The sequence below is a fragment of the Danio rerio genome, chromosome 15, assembly GCF_049306965.1.
Source record: "Danio rerio strain Tuebingen ecotype United States chromosome 15, GRCz12tu, whole genome shotgun sequence".
Taxonomy (NCBI): Eukaryota; Metazoa; Chordata; class Actinopteri; order Cypriniformes; family Danionidae; genus Danio; species Danio rerio.
In genome coordinates this window covers 11,730,615-11,746,512 of record NC_133190.1, presented here as the reverse complement: position 1 = coordinate 11,746,512, position 15,898 = coordinate 11,730,615, and the positions used below count along the sequence as shown (strand labels likewise).

Here is a 15,898-nt window from a genome sequence, read left to right as displayed (position 1 = left end):
ACATGACTCAAAAAAAAAAAAAAATCTAACAAATATAACTTTTAATAGAACTTGCAACATCCTGCGTCTTGCATATGAAAATAACTCATATTTTATAATTGTCTTAATTATCTTTTAATTCAGCGTCTCTAATAATAACCTGAGCATTTATTTTGCATGGTTGCTTTAAATCGATAATCAACAGTTTTTGCACTTTTATAATGACTTTCAAACATTGAAAAAAAAAAAACTAAATTAACATACACTGTGTGATTAATGTTCAGTCTGTGATCAAAGCAGCAATCAACTTACCAATTAGGGAAAGAAACCTGAAAAACAAAATGTCTAATGACCAAAACAATGATAGAGATAAACCTTGTTATTTTTTCTACACTCAACTTTTTTGATCTCAAAATTTGAGACCCCTCCACTCCCCCACCCATCTCACTTTGAAATTCTTAAGACAACCCAGGCAACCCAGGCTTGTTCTAATTACTTACCCCTATATACATTTCTGGAGAGTACAACAAATGTTCAAGCAACTATGTTCTGTTTGCAGTTTTCACAAATCAACCAGGGGCCGCTATATACGATTCTTGAGGTCTCAAATTTTTCTCGCAAGTGTCATCCGCGCCTGCTCTTCTTGTGTAAATCCACCAGGGGCCACTATCAACTGACTGACTGACTCTCTAATCATTCAGCTGACCCACCTTCGTCCTTCCCCAAACCTAACCAATAGTGTTTTTGAAAGCAATTCAGAAAAAGAAAAGCCCCTATGACCACTTGATTTTTTTTTTTTACCACATTTTCAGATTTTATCACATTCTCACACTGTTATTTGCTTGTTCATTTTATTTTTTTGGCTTGTGTTTTTGTTTTACCTGTTTTCTGGAATCGTTGTTCGTCAGACTCGAACACCATCCTCCAATGTTCGTGGTGAGCCAAACTGGCAAATACGGAAAACTCGTCCACATAGACATAAGCAATCAGCTGGTAAGCAAGAAAAGGAATGGCCTTATAGCATTTGTTTTAAAGATAAAATGCAACCAAATGTTCTCCTGGCTACATAATTTGCAATCCCCAGAAATGTATATAGAGGTACGTTTTTAGAATGAGCTTTTGTTGAAACAAGATGCTATTCTTGACATGATTTTGAAACTCAAAGCTCCAGGTCAGACAAAGTTATATTTTAAATATGAGTATAATAATACAAAAACTCTTTATCAAACATTTAGGCTCAGACAGATCCATACAGGACTATCCAGCTCCTCACAAATACTACACTAATCTAATGAGTTTTCTATCAGGCTACTTTTCTATTCATTCACATTCATCTATGTGAAATGCATTTTTAAACCTTCTTTGCCACTTTATCATTTTCAAACACTTTCTAAGAGTTTCTCAACTCCAATGAAATGTGGGGCAAATTTTGTATTAACTTTAACTTTGAATAATTCATAAATAATAGTTCTTTCCTTTGCAGGTTTATCATTTGCATGCTTTTGGGAAAATAAAATAAAATAAAATCACAAAACCAAAATGTGCTGAAATGTCACACATGACAAAACAATCAAATTAGAGAATATTGTAACGAGTCAAGTTAACTTTGCTATGTACTGAATGTATTCAAACTGTCAGATGAGTTGACAATAAATTGATAAACATTTGTACGCATCAAATAGGAGACACTACAGAGAAGCATCGATTAGCAGATACCACAGGTTAATTTAACCCAAGCTTATACAGATTATGTACCCCTATATACATTTCTGGAGAGTGGTAAATACGGACTTGCAGTGTTTGTTTTCACAAATCCACCAGAGGCCGATGTGTACGCTTTTTGAGATCTCTAATTTATGTCTCAAGTGCCATTCCCGCCCACTGTTCTTGCGTAAATCCACCAAGAAAGGCCACTGTTGACTGACTGACTGACTGGCTGACTCACCAATTCCCCCACCCTCCTCCTCTAAAACCAAATGATAGGGTTTTAAAAACCACTGATTGATCAGTGCCCACCCACTTCCCTAAACCCAACCAACAATGTTTTCAAAACCAATCCAGTTAAAGAAAAGCCCTTGAAGCAGTTTGATTTTTAAGTTTTCAGATATTACCATATTCTCTGCCTGTTATTTATTTATTAATTTTTTTTGCCATTTGTTTTTGTCTCACTGGCTTTCTGGAATTGTTCTTTGCTGGTCTCAAACACCATAGTCACAGTCATCTCTACTCTGCATTTCAAGGCATCCGACACATGCAGCAGGCCACTGGCCAAACTGATTACAGCCGAAAACCCATTCACACAGAGGTAATAGCCCCCTCACTGCCCTATAGTGTTTGTTTTAAACACAAAATGGGATCTCCAGAAATGTATATAAGAGTTTGTTTTCAGAATGAGCCTATATTGTTAATTTAGGCCAGGTATATAAGGAAACTGTATTAAACTTGCATAAAGTGTAATAAGTACTTAAGCTATTATCATGGTGCAGTAGTTTAATTAGCAAAATAATTTAATATGTAGTGGTGCTTTCTAACCCATTCTTTCAGTAAATTGACAAATTAGTGTATAATTGTGTAAATTTTTACATATCAAAGTTTTTGAAAACATTTTGAACATAGAGAAACTGTTACAGAAGACATTAACAGATATACCGAATACCATTGTAGCAAATATGCTGTACATATACAAATGCATTAAAATATATGAATGAAATTGTACAAATGTGTGTGTTTGTGTTACTCTGCATTAACACTTTTGAAACACAAGCTGGTAGTGGGTTTATATTCCTTCGAGTCCTGTTTCTCTGTGGGTGTTTTGTTTCTGAACACTACCTTAATGTACAAGTAGCTAAAACTCGCTCATCCAGAGGTGGGAATCGGCGGACATGCAACAACATTAATAATAAGGTAAACAAAAAAGGTTTCCATCCAGAGCTACTTTACAGGACTCGACACTTGGAAACACTTGCTCCAACGTGTTTGCCTGGCTCTCTGTCTCGCCCACACTGATCACAGCTACCAAGCCGACCAATAACATCGCTATGCGAACACGCAAAGGCTGCACCGAACCATACTCTGTGATTAATGCAGAAGTATAAATCAGCCTTAACAGTTATATCCTACTGTTCATAGTCGGAATCAGAATAAATAAAATGAAAACATTACCCAAATCTAGACATTAAATGCCAGGAAGCTCAAGACTTTATAATAAATGTGCTCAGAACCATTTACCAAGGCAGTGGATTAAAGGTAATAATGTTGTAAATAAAATTTCTGATTATTTTGCTTAATTAGACTTCAATGTATTGTCAGAAAACACAGGTATGTTTTTTTTTTATGCAACCCAGGCTTCTTTAGATAGAAATCATGTAGAACCCCATATGCCATCACAAAGAAGGCTTATACAGTTGATACATTTTAATGATATTACTGATATATGGAGGAATTTTAATTCTTATCAAAGACAGTATACTTGGGTACACACTTATGATAATGTATTATCTTTAGCCAGGTTAGACAGATTTTATGGATATAGGCACCAACTTAATTTATTTAAAGAATGTGTTATTTCTCCTGTTGGCTTCTCTGATCATAGCTTAGTAAAATGTTCTGTTACTATGGGCCATTTTAGGCCAAAAAGTGCTTACTGGCATTTAAATAATAATTTACTAAGTGACTGTACATTTCAAGATATTGTCAAGGAGTTTTGGAGTAATTTTAAGTCTACAAAATCAACCTTTTGCTCCATACAAAAGTGGTGGGATTTTGCAAAAACACAAGTCAAACAGTTGTGCCAGCAATACACCATTAATGTTACAAAGAACAGGAAAAGTACAATTGAAGTATTAGAGAATGAAATAAAAGCCATGCAAGAAAAAGCAGATGCTTCAGGAGACTTAGGGTTTATAAGGAATTTTAAAGAAAAAAAGAATTCTCTAAACAATTTACTTGACCTGACTGCTCAAGGAGCTCTTGTCAGGTCAAGATTTCAGAATATCGAGTCGATGGATGCCCCATCCAAATTTTTCTTTAATCTAGAAAGAAAGAATGGGCAAAAAAGATTTATATATAACCTGCTCTCTGAGACCGGAATTTTGCTGTCAGAATCTTCTGAAATAAGAAAAGGGCAGTTAATTTTTATCAAGACCTTTATAAGAGTGAAATCATTTCTGATGAATCAGATACAAGTGATTTTTTTAACAATTTACCCCAAGTTCCTCAAGATTTTAATGTTGAGTTAAAGAAGGCTGTTACACTAGAAGAATTACAAAAGGCACTTCAGAGTATGGAATGTAATAAAGTCCCTGGTATTGACGGCTTACCAGCCGAATTTTATAAGACTTTCTGGAAAGAAGTCGGTTTGGACTTATTGCAAGTTATAAATGAAAGTTTGGCATATGGACAATTACCTTTAAGCTGTAGAAGGGCAGTGCTTACTTTATTACCCAAGAAAGGTGATCTTAATTATATTAAAGGCCTGTTAGCCTGTTATGTACTGACTATAAATTACTCTCTAAAGTTTTAGCTAACAGACTAAGTGATGTCCTTAGCCATATCATTCATCCGGACCAGTCATATTGTGTTCCAGGAAGGCGAATATTTGATAATATCTCTTTTATCAGAGACATTTTAGATATTGGAAAAATTTTTAATTTGAATTTTGGCCTTTTTTCTCTTGATCAAGAAAAAGCTTTCGATCGAGTTGAGCACAAATATTTGTGGAACACTTTAACAGCCTTTGGTTTTAACAATGAGTTTGTATCTATGTTAAAAGCTTTATATAACGATGTGGAAAGAGTCTTGAAATTTAACGGGAATTTATGTGCCCCTTTTTAAAGTTTTTAGGGGCATTAGACAAGGATGTGCCTTATCGGGTATGTTGTATACTTTAGCTATAGAGCCTCTGCTAATTAAAATAAGAGCGAAATTAAGTGGGTTATCTCTACCAAGTTGTACAAATTGTTTTAAAGTGTCTGCATATGCTGATGATATTGTTGTTTTAATTAATGGGCAGATTGATGTTACCTTGTTACTGGAATTAATGAATGATTTTAAAAAGATATCTGCCACAAAAATCAATTGGTCAAAAAGCGAAGCCTTATTAGTTGGAAATTGGCACAACGCAGAGCCAAAACTCCCAGAAGGACTAACTTGGACTAAGCAAGGTTTTAAGTATTTGGGAGTGTTTTTGGGAGACGAGCTGAACATGCAGAAAAATTTTGAAGGCATTATTGAAAAAGTCAGAGGTCGACTTGAAAGATGGAAATTTTTAATTTCTAAAATTTCCTATAAAGGACGAGTGTTGATCATAAACAATCTAATCGCTTCTGCTCTGTGGCATCGATTAATTTGTGTGGACCCTCCAAGTGACTTATTAATAAAATTGCAGTCACTTTTGATAGACTTTTTTTGGGAAAAGATGCATTGGGTAAAAAAAGCTATTTTGTACTTACCGAAAGAAGAAGGAGGACATCATTTAATGCATATCCAGAGCAGAGTTGCAGCTTTCAGGATTCCGTTCATTCAAAGACTTCTGACTGGTCCGGAGGACTCTAGTTGGAAAATTGCTGTATGCGCTATTTTGCGAGGGTTTAGAAATTTGGACCTTGAGAAATCTTTATTTTGGACTGACCCACAAAAGATGGACTGGTCTAAATTGCCCATTTTTTATCGGAACATGTTTAAAGTTTGGTCTCTATTTAAAGTACAGAGGCATGACACTGCATCATCTTTATTTTGGTTGCTCCAAGAACCTTTGATTTTTGGATCTCGAATGGACTTATCGAATGAGGGGATTCTCCCTTCTGTTAACAAGATTCTTCTGAATGCAGGGAGTTGTAATGCAGGGAGTTGTTCAATTATAAATCCAGGTAATAGTGATGAATGTCCTTTTTGATCTCAACGTGAAACCCTATATCATGCTTTTATGTTATGTAACAGGCTTAGTTCCTTTTTTCAGGTCTTATCTAACTTGTTTGTTTGTTTTGGCGAGACATTTTCTATGGAAACGTTTATTTGTGGTTATAAGTATACACGTAAACAACGTTTTTTTTGTCAGTTATTAAATTTTCTTTTGGGTCAAGCAAAAATGGCAATTTATGACACTAGAAAAATACAAGTTGAGCAAAACTCAAGTGGCTGTTTAAAAACATTTTTTTTTAACTTGGTGAAATCCATAATTTTAATTGATTTCCAGTATTACAAAACAATGGGTGATCTTATGTGTTTTGAAAAAAATTGGTGTTACAAAGGAGTTTTATGTCAAATTTGTGATGAAAATTTAGTTTATGGTTCATTAGGCTGTTTCTAATTTTTATGTGTAACATTTGATTGTATAACGTCTTTAAAATGTTTATTAAAGGCGTGTTGAAAATTTAAAATTCTCTCTCTCTCTCTCTCTCTCTCTCTCTCTTTCTCTCTCCCTCTTCCTTGCACTGTTCTCCTGTATCTGCTTTAATTTTTCTCAAGTTCTGATCATTGGTCAATTCAATTGTCAATTATTTCCTCTCGGGTGACATCACTCTGACGCCATGTCCTATACGCTTATTTCATGCGGCCGCGTTTTAAAGAATCAAAACGAGGCTGTGGTGGGAAGAAACCCGGAAGTATAGGACCAGCACTGTAAACATTGCAGTAACATGCCATGTACTATAAACCTCCAGCTGTTGCCGAGATTTTAAAATGCAGAAATGATGTAACGATCACTTTAATATTATTTAGTAAGCTTATTTTATACAATTAAAAGCAATTTAGCATCAAACAACATCACAATCTCAGTAATGCGGTTAAGTGTCCTCCTGGGCTTCAGTTAATGGCACAAGTTAAACACCATGAGGACGCTTTCCTGCTTCAGTCTATGTAACCCGGTGAGCGATAAAACACTGCAGTCCTCTACAGCACGCCCTCGTGCTGTCTGTAATAGTGTTGTCCCGGTACTGAAGTTTTAAACCCGGCTATTTCCCGTTAAAGTGGAAGCGCTGCTGAGCGCGGATGACTCGACTGATCTTCAAGGCTGCTTCGCGTTTCAGTGTCCGTGTCTCTGTGTTTAGTTTGCACTCAGCTTACTGCTCTTCACCCAGTGCAAACACAGCTACACGGAGACTGAAGCGCAAAGCAGCCTTGCCTTGAAGTTTAGTCGAATCAACAAGCAGATTGCTCCTCTGTCTGTGTTGTGTGTGTGCTCAGTAAACAGCGGTGAACTGATTACCTTCTCGGCCAATCACAATCATTTCTGTTGAACACGTGACCACAATGGCAAATCAGCACTGTTTTAAGAAAGCCATCAACAGTGCCTTTAAGTTTGCGGGAAATGTATGTTTTTTTTCTTTTGATTCAGTATCGTGACAAGTCTAATATAATGAACGAATCAGTTTATTAACTCGAGTTTAATAAATAGCATCTAAAACATGTGTTTGGGAAAGAAAACATTATCTAACTAGTGCCATTTCCCTTAACTTAGCTGAAAATGAGCTCTGATATCCCTTATTATATTCATCATTCATTCAGAATGGACCTCCGGGTCACCCGGAAGGCGATGAAATGATAAAATTGTGTCACTTTCTCTTCGCTGATAAGCTATATTGCCAGTTACACAACATTCCTATGTAACTCCCAATGATACTTCCAGGTTTCTTATTACCGCAGCCTAGATTTCGCTTTTGAAAATGGTGGCCGTGTGAAATCAGTCTATATGCCAAGACCACTTGGCATAAAAAAGCACACTAGGATACTCACCAGCCCCTCTTGTCCCTTTTGCTTCTGTTGTACTGCTGTGTTATTGCATTGCATATAAAGAAAACCCTGTCTAATTGTGTATTTCACGAGTTCACACTTACAGATGTTTAAGAATAAAGCGTATATGGTGTGCTGTCCAAGTAGAGGGCTCTGAGCTCGGGGAAGACACCCAAACTCGTGTTATTCCATTTATCAGGGAATAGAGAGAAGTTGGGTTTGAGCAAGGAATCTAGTCTGGCCCCAGAACGCTCCCCCCGGTTATTTAATGCTTAAGAGGTAAGGTGTCGGTGTGGTGGAGGGATGCTACAGTCGTGAGATACTGCAGGTAGGACAGTTTTGATATGTATTGGGGTTTGGTCAAAAACTGATTGGATAATAGAATAATTGTCAATGACATAATTAATGCTGAAACATCTGTGCGTGCTCCTCCCGAAATTTGTTTACAAAACATCACTTCACAAGGTCACACTTACAGATGTTTAGGAATAAAGAGTATTTAGCATGTTCTCCAGGGAGAGGGCTCTGAGCTCGGGGATGACACCCCAACTCGTTTATTCCCCTTATCAGGGAATAAGGCCCCAGAATGCTCCCAAAAATTGCTATTTGGTTACAGGACAGCAGCCAGACAAGTGTGCAAGCAAATTGAGCATTTCAGCCCCCCAAAATTAGCTCGTCTTTAAAATTTGGAGGGGTGCTGTTTGAGCTGGCAGTGGTGCATTGTAAGGTGTATGTCTTGGGAGGTGGCAGCCACTGCACTGGTAGTGGTGCTTATGGGTTATTTGTCTCCAATGGGAGCGGTCACTGCGCTTGCAGTGGCACATGCAGGGCCGCTGCTGGCCAAAAGGGGGCCCTAAGCGAAATTTTACTGTGGTGCCCCCACAGAGGAACAAAATCACACAAACATTCAAACATGTATTTATTTATTTATATACATAAATATGCAAATAAACCCTCAAATTATACTCAAACGTTCAAATGTTTACATTTACAAAATAATAGCTTACGTCAAAATAAACACTGTCATATCTTCTGCATAAACATAATTTCAAACATTTACAAAGGGTAAGGAATAAAACCCTCTCTGTACCTGTAGAGATAGACGATCCTCAGTGCTGCATCCTGTACCTGTGCAGCTGCTGGTATCTCTGGAGCAGTGCTGGTCAGGCCACCTCATTTTCTTTTGTGACAAATTTCAGCATTGACCTCCATATACAATACAGAAGAAATTAGCCATTTAAAGAAGAAAGCTCATGACATACCATTACAACAATAGGCTAGTCCAGCAATCTTCATAATGTGTCTAAACTACAACTAACATGTGGATTTAATTTGCACTGTAATCTATGGTGACAAAAGCTGACCCTTCCTTTCAGTATAAATCAAAGACATTTGTGGTTTTTAAGAATGAATTGGTGTATTTTTAAACAAAAAAACTTTGTTAACATTCAGAAAAAAATAATCATTAATGAATTCACGCAATAAAAATGGTTTATGGCCCGTGATTTACAGTAATTTGACTCATTTTATATAATTGATCTTCCCGAAATCACAGAATATAAGTCGGTTTTGTTATTTCATACTGTAATGCACAAAAAAAGACTAAAGAAACTTTATTGTCATTGCAGTGATACAAGCCATAACAGCAATTAGAAATGTATAGAAATAGACAAAGTAATAAACAGTGATAACTGCTGTCTGCAAATAATTGTGCAGTGCATGTATATGTAGCTAGTGTGCAAACAGAATTGTAAAGTATTGCACAAGTTAATAACACTAGTTGAGTTAGTGTAATTAGCAGCAACATGGGGAAGAGGGGCAAACGCGAAAATTCATTGAACATGTCCTGTCTAAAGCACAATGCATAGCGGTTGTGGAGAAATTTAAACGTTAGCCTCACTAATTTACTTAAACAACCAAATATGTTTTCCAGATTCATGGAAGTTACCTGAAAGTGTTGCACACGGTTCATTTTGTACTTTTTACCTCTTCTCAGCTCCAGACTGCTGTTGTCTTTTTCCGTGCATAGAGCTGCAACTTGCATCTATTATAATTATATGCAGCAAGCAGCCGCAAAGATAAGTGGACCGGGCCGCGCTAGCCGTGTGCGTGAAAAATTACATCACATGTTTGTTTATGTGTCCGCCTTAAAATGATTTTTTAAATGTGTTTAATAACATATTATCAATAGATGTTTTATTTACACACAGTTTATGTTGATATTAGTAAATAAATATCAATATTTTTTTTCAAGCAGCCGAGATGGTGCCCCCCTCTGGAGTTGAGACCCTACGCAGCCTGCGTACTCTGCGTGTAGCGAGCGGCGGTACTGGGCACATGATTATGTTTGTGTCTCCCATAGGAGAGGTCACTGCACTGGCAGTGGTGCATAATAAGGTATGCATCTCCTGTAGGAGCGGACACTGTGCTGGCATTGGTGCATAATAAGGAATGCTTTCCCGTAGGAACGGTTACTGCGCTAGCAGTGGTGCGTAATAAGATGTGTGTCTCCTGTAGGAGCTGGCACTGCACTTGCAGTGGTGCATGATACAGTGTGCGTTTCCGGTGGGAGTGGTCACTGCACTAACAGTGGTGCATACTAAGTTGTGCGTCTCCTGTAGAAGCGGTCACTGCGCTTGCAGTGGTGCATAAAGTGTGCGTATCCTGTAGCAGCGGTCACTGCACTTGCAGTAGTGCATAATATGTGCTTCTACCGTAGGAGCGGTCACTGCTATATATATATATATATATATATATTGCTTAAAGTACACCTTGTTGCACATTTCAGATGGCAAATTCACTATAGGGTGCTATTTATATTTTGACAAATCTTAAATAAGTTAAGGTACATTTCGTTGTATGTTTCAGATACATGTTCTTCTAGTACATGTCCACTAAAAGGCATGACTTGTCCGACATGTCAGTGAACCACTGACCTAAACCCTTCTCTGAACCCAACCTAGAAACTGCTGTCAAACATATGTTGAAGTATGTTATGCGGTTTCATAAAAACATGTAGGCTTGCACCTCCAATGAGCCTGGGGTAATTTTCATTTTTGCCCTTTTAATCCACACCAATGTAGACTGTCAATCTGTCTGAAGGTCACTGTCTTAGCCGTGACCCATTAGTTAGCATCCAACATCCAGCCCTCGGCCATAGTCAGACTCTCCAGTGAGCCATGAATCACATGATCACACTGGGCACACACTCACATGATCCTATTTACACAAGGTGTGTGTGGTGACATGTTTGAGTGAGGCTTAGACTCAGGCCCCAGGAGTCACATATAAATAAATGTCAGCTGTGCCAAGTTAGACTGAGGGCTGAGTTAATGCACTGCTTTAACCGTAGGCCCAAAAACACCAGCCGTCAGCTCACATTAAACAACCTGAGTGCTGAGAGTTGTCACTTGATTGTGACAGACAAGAGATTGTTATCTTGTCGCCTTCCAATGCTAAAGTCAAGTCCACAAAAACATTTGAAGGGCAAAATCATCTGCCACTTCACAACCAGCAGCTGCATTTTGAATCCCTCCAATTATTTTCTGCTACGTTTGATGTGGCTCTGATGTGAAATGAGATTATGTAATGGTTAAATGAGACATAGAAAACGACACGTCTTGTTTATGATGAATGTTACGCTGAAATGACTCTTACTGGATAGAAGTTGCTGAATTAAAAGTTTTGGGTGATGAGATTCCCATCTACTAAAGTTTAATGTAATTCTGTATAATAAGAGCTTGAAAGAATATCCAGGTTTATGCAGTCAGATTATTTTATAAGTCATGTAGTGTCTTAAAGGAATTGTTCACCCAAAAATGAAAACTCTGTCACCGTTTGCTCGCACTTTTGTCAGTCCAAACCTTTCTTTCTTTTGTAGAACACCAAAGGGAAAAAAAAAAATCTTTAGAAGATTGTATAGGGCACTTTTTTCCATATGAAGAAAGAGAAGAAGATCTAAGGCTGTCAAGCTTTAAAAATGACAAAAAGCAGCAAAAAAGTCTATATAAATCATGCACAGTTTTAAAAGCCTTGTGAAGACAGATCTTACATATCAAAAAGAACACTGCAAAAAAAATACACTATTTCATTAATGTTTTGTCTCATTTCTAGATTAAATGTCTAAAAATTCTCAAACTGATTTAAAAAAAAAATCTGTCAAATTAAGACAACAAAAAAACTTAATTTGTTTTCAGAAATAAGTCAAAATTAAGTGAAAACGAGCAAATTAATTTGCCAATAAGGAGGGTGTAATGTGAAGGAACATGGTTTGCATGGTTTATTCAACATGGAATCGTCAGGCAAGTAACGGACAACATAGGGGCAAAGAGATGTATACAGGCAAATCCAGAGTTGTGTTCATACAACAGGCGGTTGGTCAAAAGGCAGGCAGCAGACAGAAACAAACAATAAAACAAAGCAAGGGTCTAACACGGCAAGGCGAGAGAAGGCAAACGCATTATAATGTTCACAATGACAGATAAACAAGACTCAGCCCTAGAGTGTGTGTGCTATATTTGTAGTGCATGATGGAATTTGTAGTCCATATAAGTTCTTTAGCGAACTGCATCTTTACCAGCGATCTGCAAAGATTAGATCTCTGGTGATTGTGACAGTAAGTAAAATAACATTTCCAGCTTTGAAATACTCCATTGGCAGATTATTTAGATTGTTTCAAGGAATAACTCAATAGTTTTGAAAACATGTACATGTTATGTACACATGCCTCTTCATTCATTTCATTTTTTGTGTATCGTGTATGAGCTTGAGCAAATGGGTCATGGTTTCAGTGTCGTATTACAATTAGTTTTTATGTTGTTATTTTATTTTATAGTTTTATTTCTTAGCCACAAATTTTAAATGTGTCAAAATAAGCAACATATAGCGGTATATTGTACTTTTATATTTAACAAAACATTTCTTAAATAAAAGAACAGTTGACAAAATACTAATTGTCATTTATTTAAAACTATGCACAGTAATCTGTCCTTGCTAAAGGTCCCAAATGACCAGTTGCATTTGACACATGCATTGTGCATTCCACACATAAATAGAGGTTTAATCTCCCATTGAAGCAAAAATAACTGTTAGCAAAAGGAAGCAGGTGAAAAACATATTGTGTGTGATAATGAAAGGAGGATTATACACACGGTTAATGTTAGAACAATTAATAATCTGTTCAAAGAATGGTTAAAGCGAAACCAGCAACTGTTGCTACTTACAAAAAGACAAATCTGGAGCTTTTGATAGCAGCAAGACTGTGGGTGCACAAGCATAACTTGTCTAACCTATTGGAAAAATAACAGATCACACCAGTTGTGTTTCTAGTCACGCTTGCTTCAAACAAAAAAACAGGAGCGTGCATACGTTTTGAATAGTCGCATCACATCAGCTGTATATGCCAGCGATTATCCTCTGATTCACCTGGTTTCTTTTGCTCCCGCGAACAAAATTAGTTTTGTTAGTCAAGCTGCTTCTCAATTCTAAGATTGTATTTGCACGCATATTGGGCCATCCCTATTACTGAACCCTGCTTTTAAGAAAACTACAATTTAAAAATTATTTTCAACCAGCGGTGGATGTGGCTGTAACCTGCCACAGCTGAAATATACCTGCATTTGGGGGATGGCAGATTATATATATATATATATATATATATATATATATATATATATATATATATATATATATATATATATATATATATATATTATACAGGGCTTTACATTAACACTCGCCAACCCGCCAAATGCGGGTAGATTTCAGCTTTGGCGGGTTAGACAAACACCTCCACTAGCCACTTTGGCTGGTTGAAAATAATTTTTAAATTTTAGTTTTCCTAAAAGCAGGGTTCGACAATATAAGGATTGTCCAATATACGTGCAAATGTGATCTTAGAATCGAGAAGTAAAATAATTGTGATCACGCAAGCAGAAGAAAGCAAGTGAATACCGAATGAGAGGATGATGATCACTCGCGCTAACAGCTGATGTAATATGCGCGACTGCTTAAAACGCGTGCACGCGACTGCTTAACGCGTGTGTGCTCCTGAATCGTGAAGCAACCGTGTCTGGAACAGGTTCTGGAAACGCAACTGTCATCGGTTCTCTTTCAAATAAACTAAACAACTAGTGATGAACATGCATCCACAATCCTGATGCTTTTAAGAGCTCAAAATGTGTCTTTTTGTCAGCGGCACTGGTTGCTTTCACATTGAACAGATTATTCATTTGCCTAAAGTTAACCGTGAGCATGTAATCATTCTTTCATTATCACACACGGTATGTTTCACCTGCTTTCATTTGCTTACGGCTTTATTTGCTTTTATTTTTGTTAAATGGTTTAATTATTAATCTTTTTTTTTTTTTTTACAAAGTTGCTTTAATGAGAGATGAACTCTCCATTTATGTGCAGTTAACTGGTGATCGGAGAGATCTTTAGCCAGGACAGATTACTGTGCATATTTTTGATACACGACAATTGCTATTTTTTAAAAGTCAATTGCTTTTCTTTCTTTTGTAAGAAATGTTTTAAATAAAAAAGTATATTTGCTTGTTTTGACACATTAAAAATTTGTGGTTAAGAAATAATTATTGCTTAGTGTGGTTATAGAGATACATTTGATCAGTCGTTAATTTTGAGCTCTAAAAAAAGTCATGTGACATAAAAACTATTTGCAATATAACACTATGAAACCATGACCCATTTGCTCATGCTCATTGAGCAAACTCATACTCTACACACAATAAGTGAATTGAATGATGGCGCATGTGGACAACACACAATTTTAATCAAGTAATTTTAGCATGTCAACGTCAAATTTATGCATATAAAATATATTTTCCCAACAACAAAATTGTGGCTAGTGAAAATGCAGAGTGGCTAGTAACATTGGAAAACTACTAGCCACAGTGGCCAGTGATTAAAATATATATATATATAATTATAAATTATTAGAATTATTAGATTGTTTGTTTATTTTTTTCCCCAATTTCTGTTTAATGAAGAGAAGATTTTTTCAACACATATCTAATCATAGTTTTAATAACTCATTTCTAATAACTGGTTTATTTTATCTTTGCCATGACAGTAAATTGTATTTTACTAGATATTTTTCTAGACATTTTTTTTACAGCTTAAAGTAACATTTAAAGTCTTAATTAGCTAAGGCTCATTAGGTTAATTAGACAAGATATTTTATAACAGTGATTTGTTCTGTAGATTATCGGGGGGAAAAAATATGGCTACAAGGGGCAAATAATTTTTCTCCTAAAATGGTGTTTAAAAAAATTTAAACTGCTTTTATTCTAGCCAAAATAAAACAAATAAGAATTTCTCCAGAACAAAACATATTATCAGACATATTGTAAAATGTCCTTGCTCTGTTACACATAATTTGGGAAATGTTTAAAAATATATATATTTTTTTTCTTAAAAATAAAAAAATCAATTTACAGCAAAAAATAAATAAATCTTTTACAGCATTTGTTAAATAAAGTTAAACATTTGCAATGTTAAAATCTAAAGTTGTGCCTGTTACAATTAGTTAATGCTGTTTAAGAGAATTAACAATGCACAGCTTTGTTTGCATTAACTAACATTAATAAAGATGAATAGTTACTGTAATAAATGCCTTATTGTTTGTCCATATCAGCTAATTCATTGACTAAAATTAATTAATGGAACTTTATTGTACAGTGTTAGCAATTAATGTTTGTTTTTTCTCCTTTTTTCTTATTGAATAAAAATATTATGGTCACACTTCTATGGTACATTTATCATTGTTAATAAATCATTAACTAAACCTTTTAGTTGAATAAACTGCTGTTTATCTGCATATTCATTGTTATTAAGGTAGTAATTGGGTTTAGGGAGTATGATTAGGGTAGTATTGAGTATGATTAGGGTGGGATATGATCATACTTTATAAACACTAATATAACACCCAATATCTTAATAATATGCATGTAAAAAGCCAGTAGTTAATCATAGAAATTGGTACTTAACCAATGTGGCAATTATATTTTATTTTACATTGTGAATGTCTTTATTGTCCTTTGTTACATATGATGAATTAAATGCACCATTGCTAAAAATATGAATATATGAATGTCTTTTTTTCTGTCGTTCCTTTTTTTAATTACCATACATTTCTTGAGCATAAAAAAACACATGGATTTGATCTTTTAAA

The 15,898-nt window shown here is 35.7% G+C and overlaps 1 protein-coding gene across 2 annotated transcripts in view; it reads right to left on the bottom strand.

Annotated features, from left to right (window-relative positions):
* The window catches only part of LOC141377771 (uncharacterized), a 48,735-nt gene that overhangs the window by 18,553 nt on the left and 14,284 nt on the right, over nt 1–15,898 (bottom strand). Inside the window, exons 2-3 of one of the 2 annotated variants that reach the window (XM_073923406.1) lie at nt 8,798–8,913; nt 5,430–5,528 (exon numbers count right to left, since the gene is read on the bottom strand). The gene's annotated coding sequence lies outside the window, so the exon portion shown is untranslated. The remainder of the gene's footprint in view (nt 1–5,429; nt 5,529–8,797; nt 8,914–15,898) is intronic. The other variant, XM_073923405.1, reaches the window with a different exon arrangement.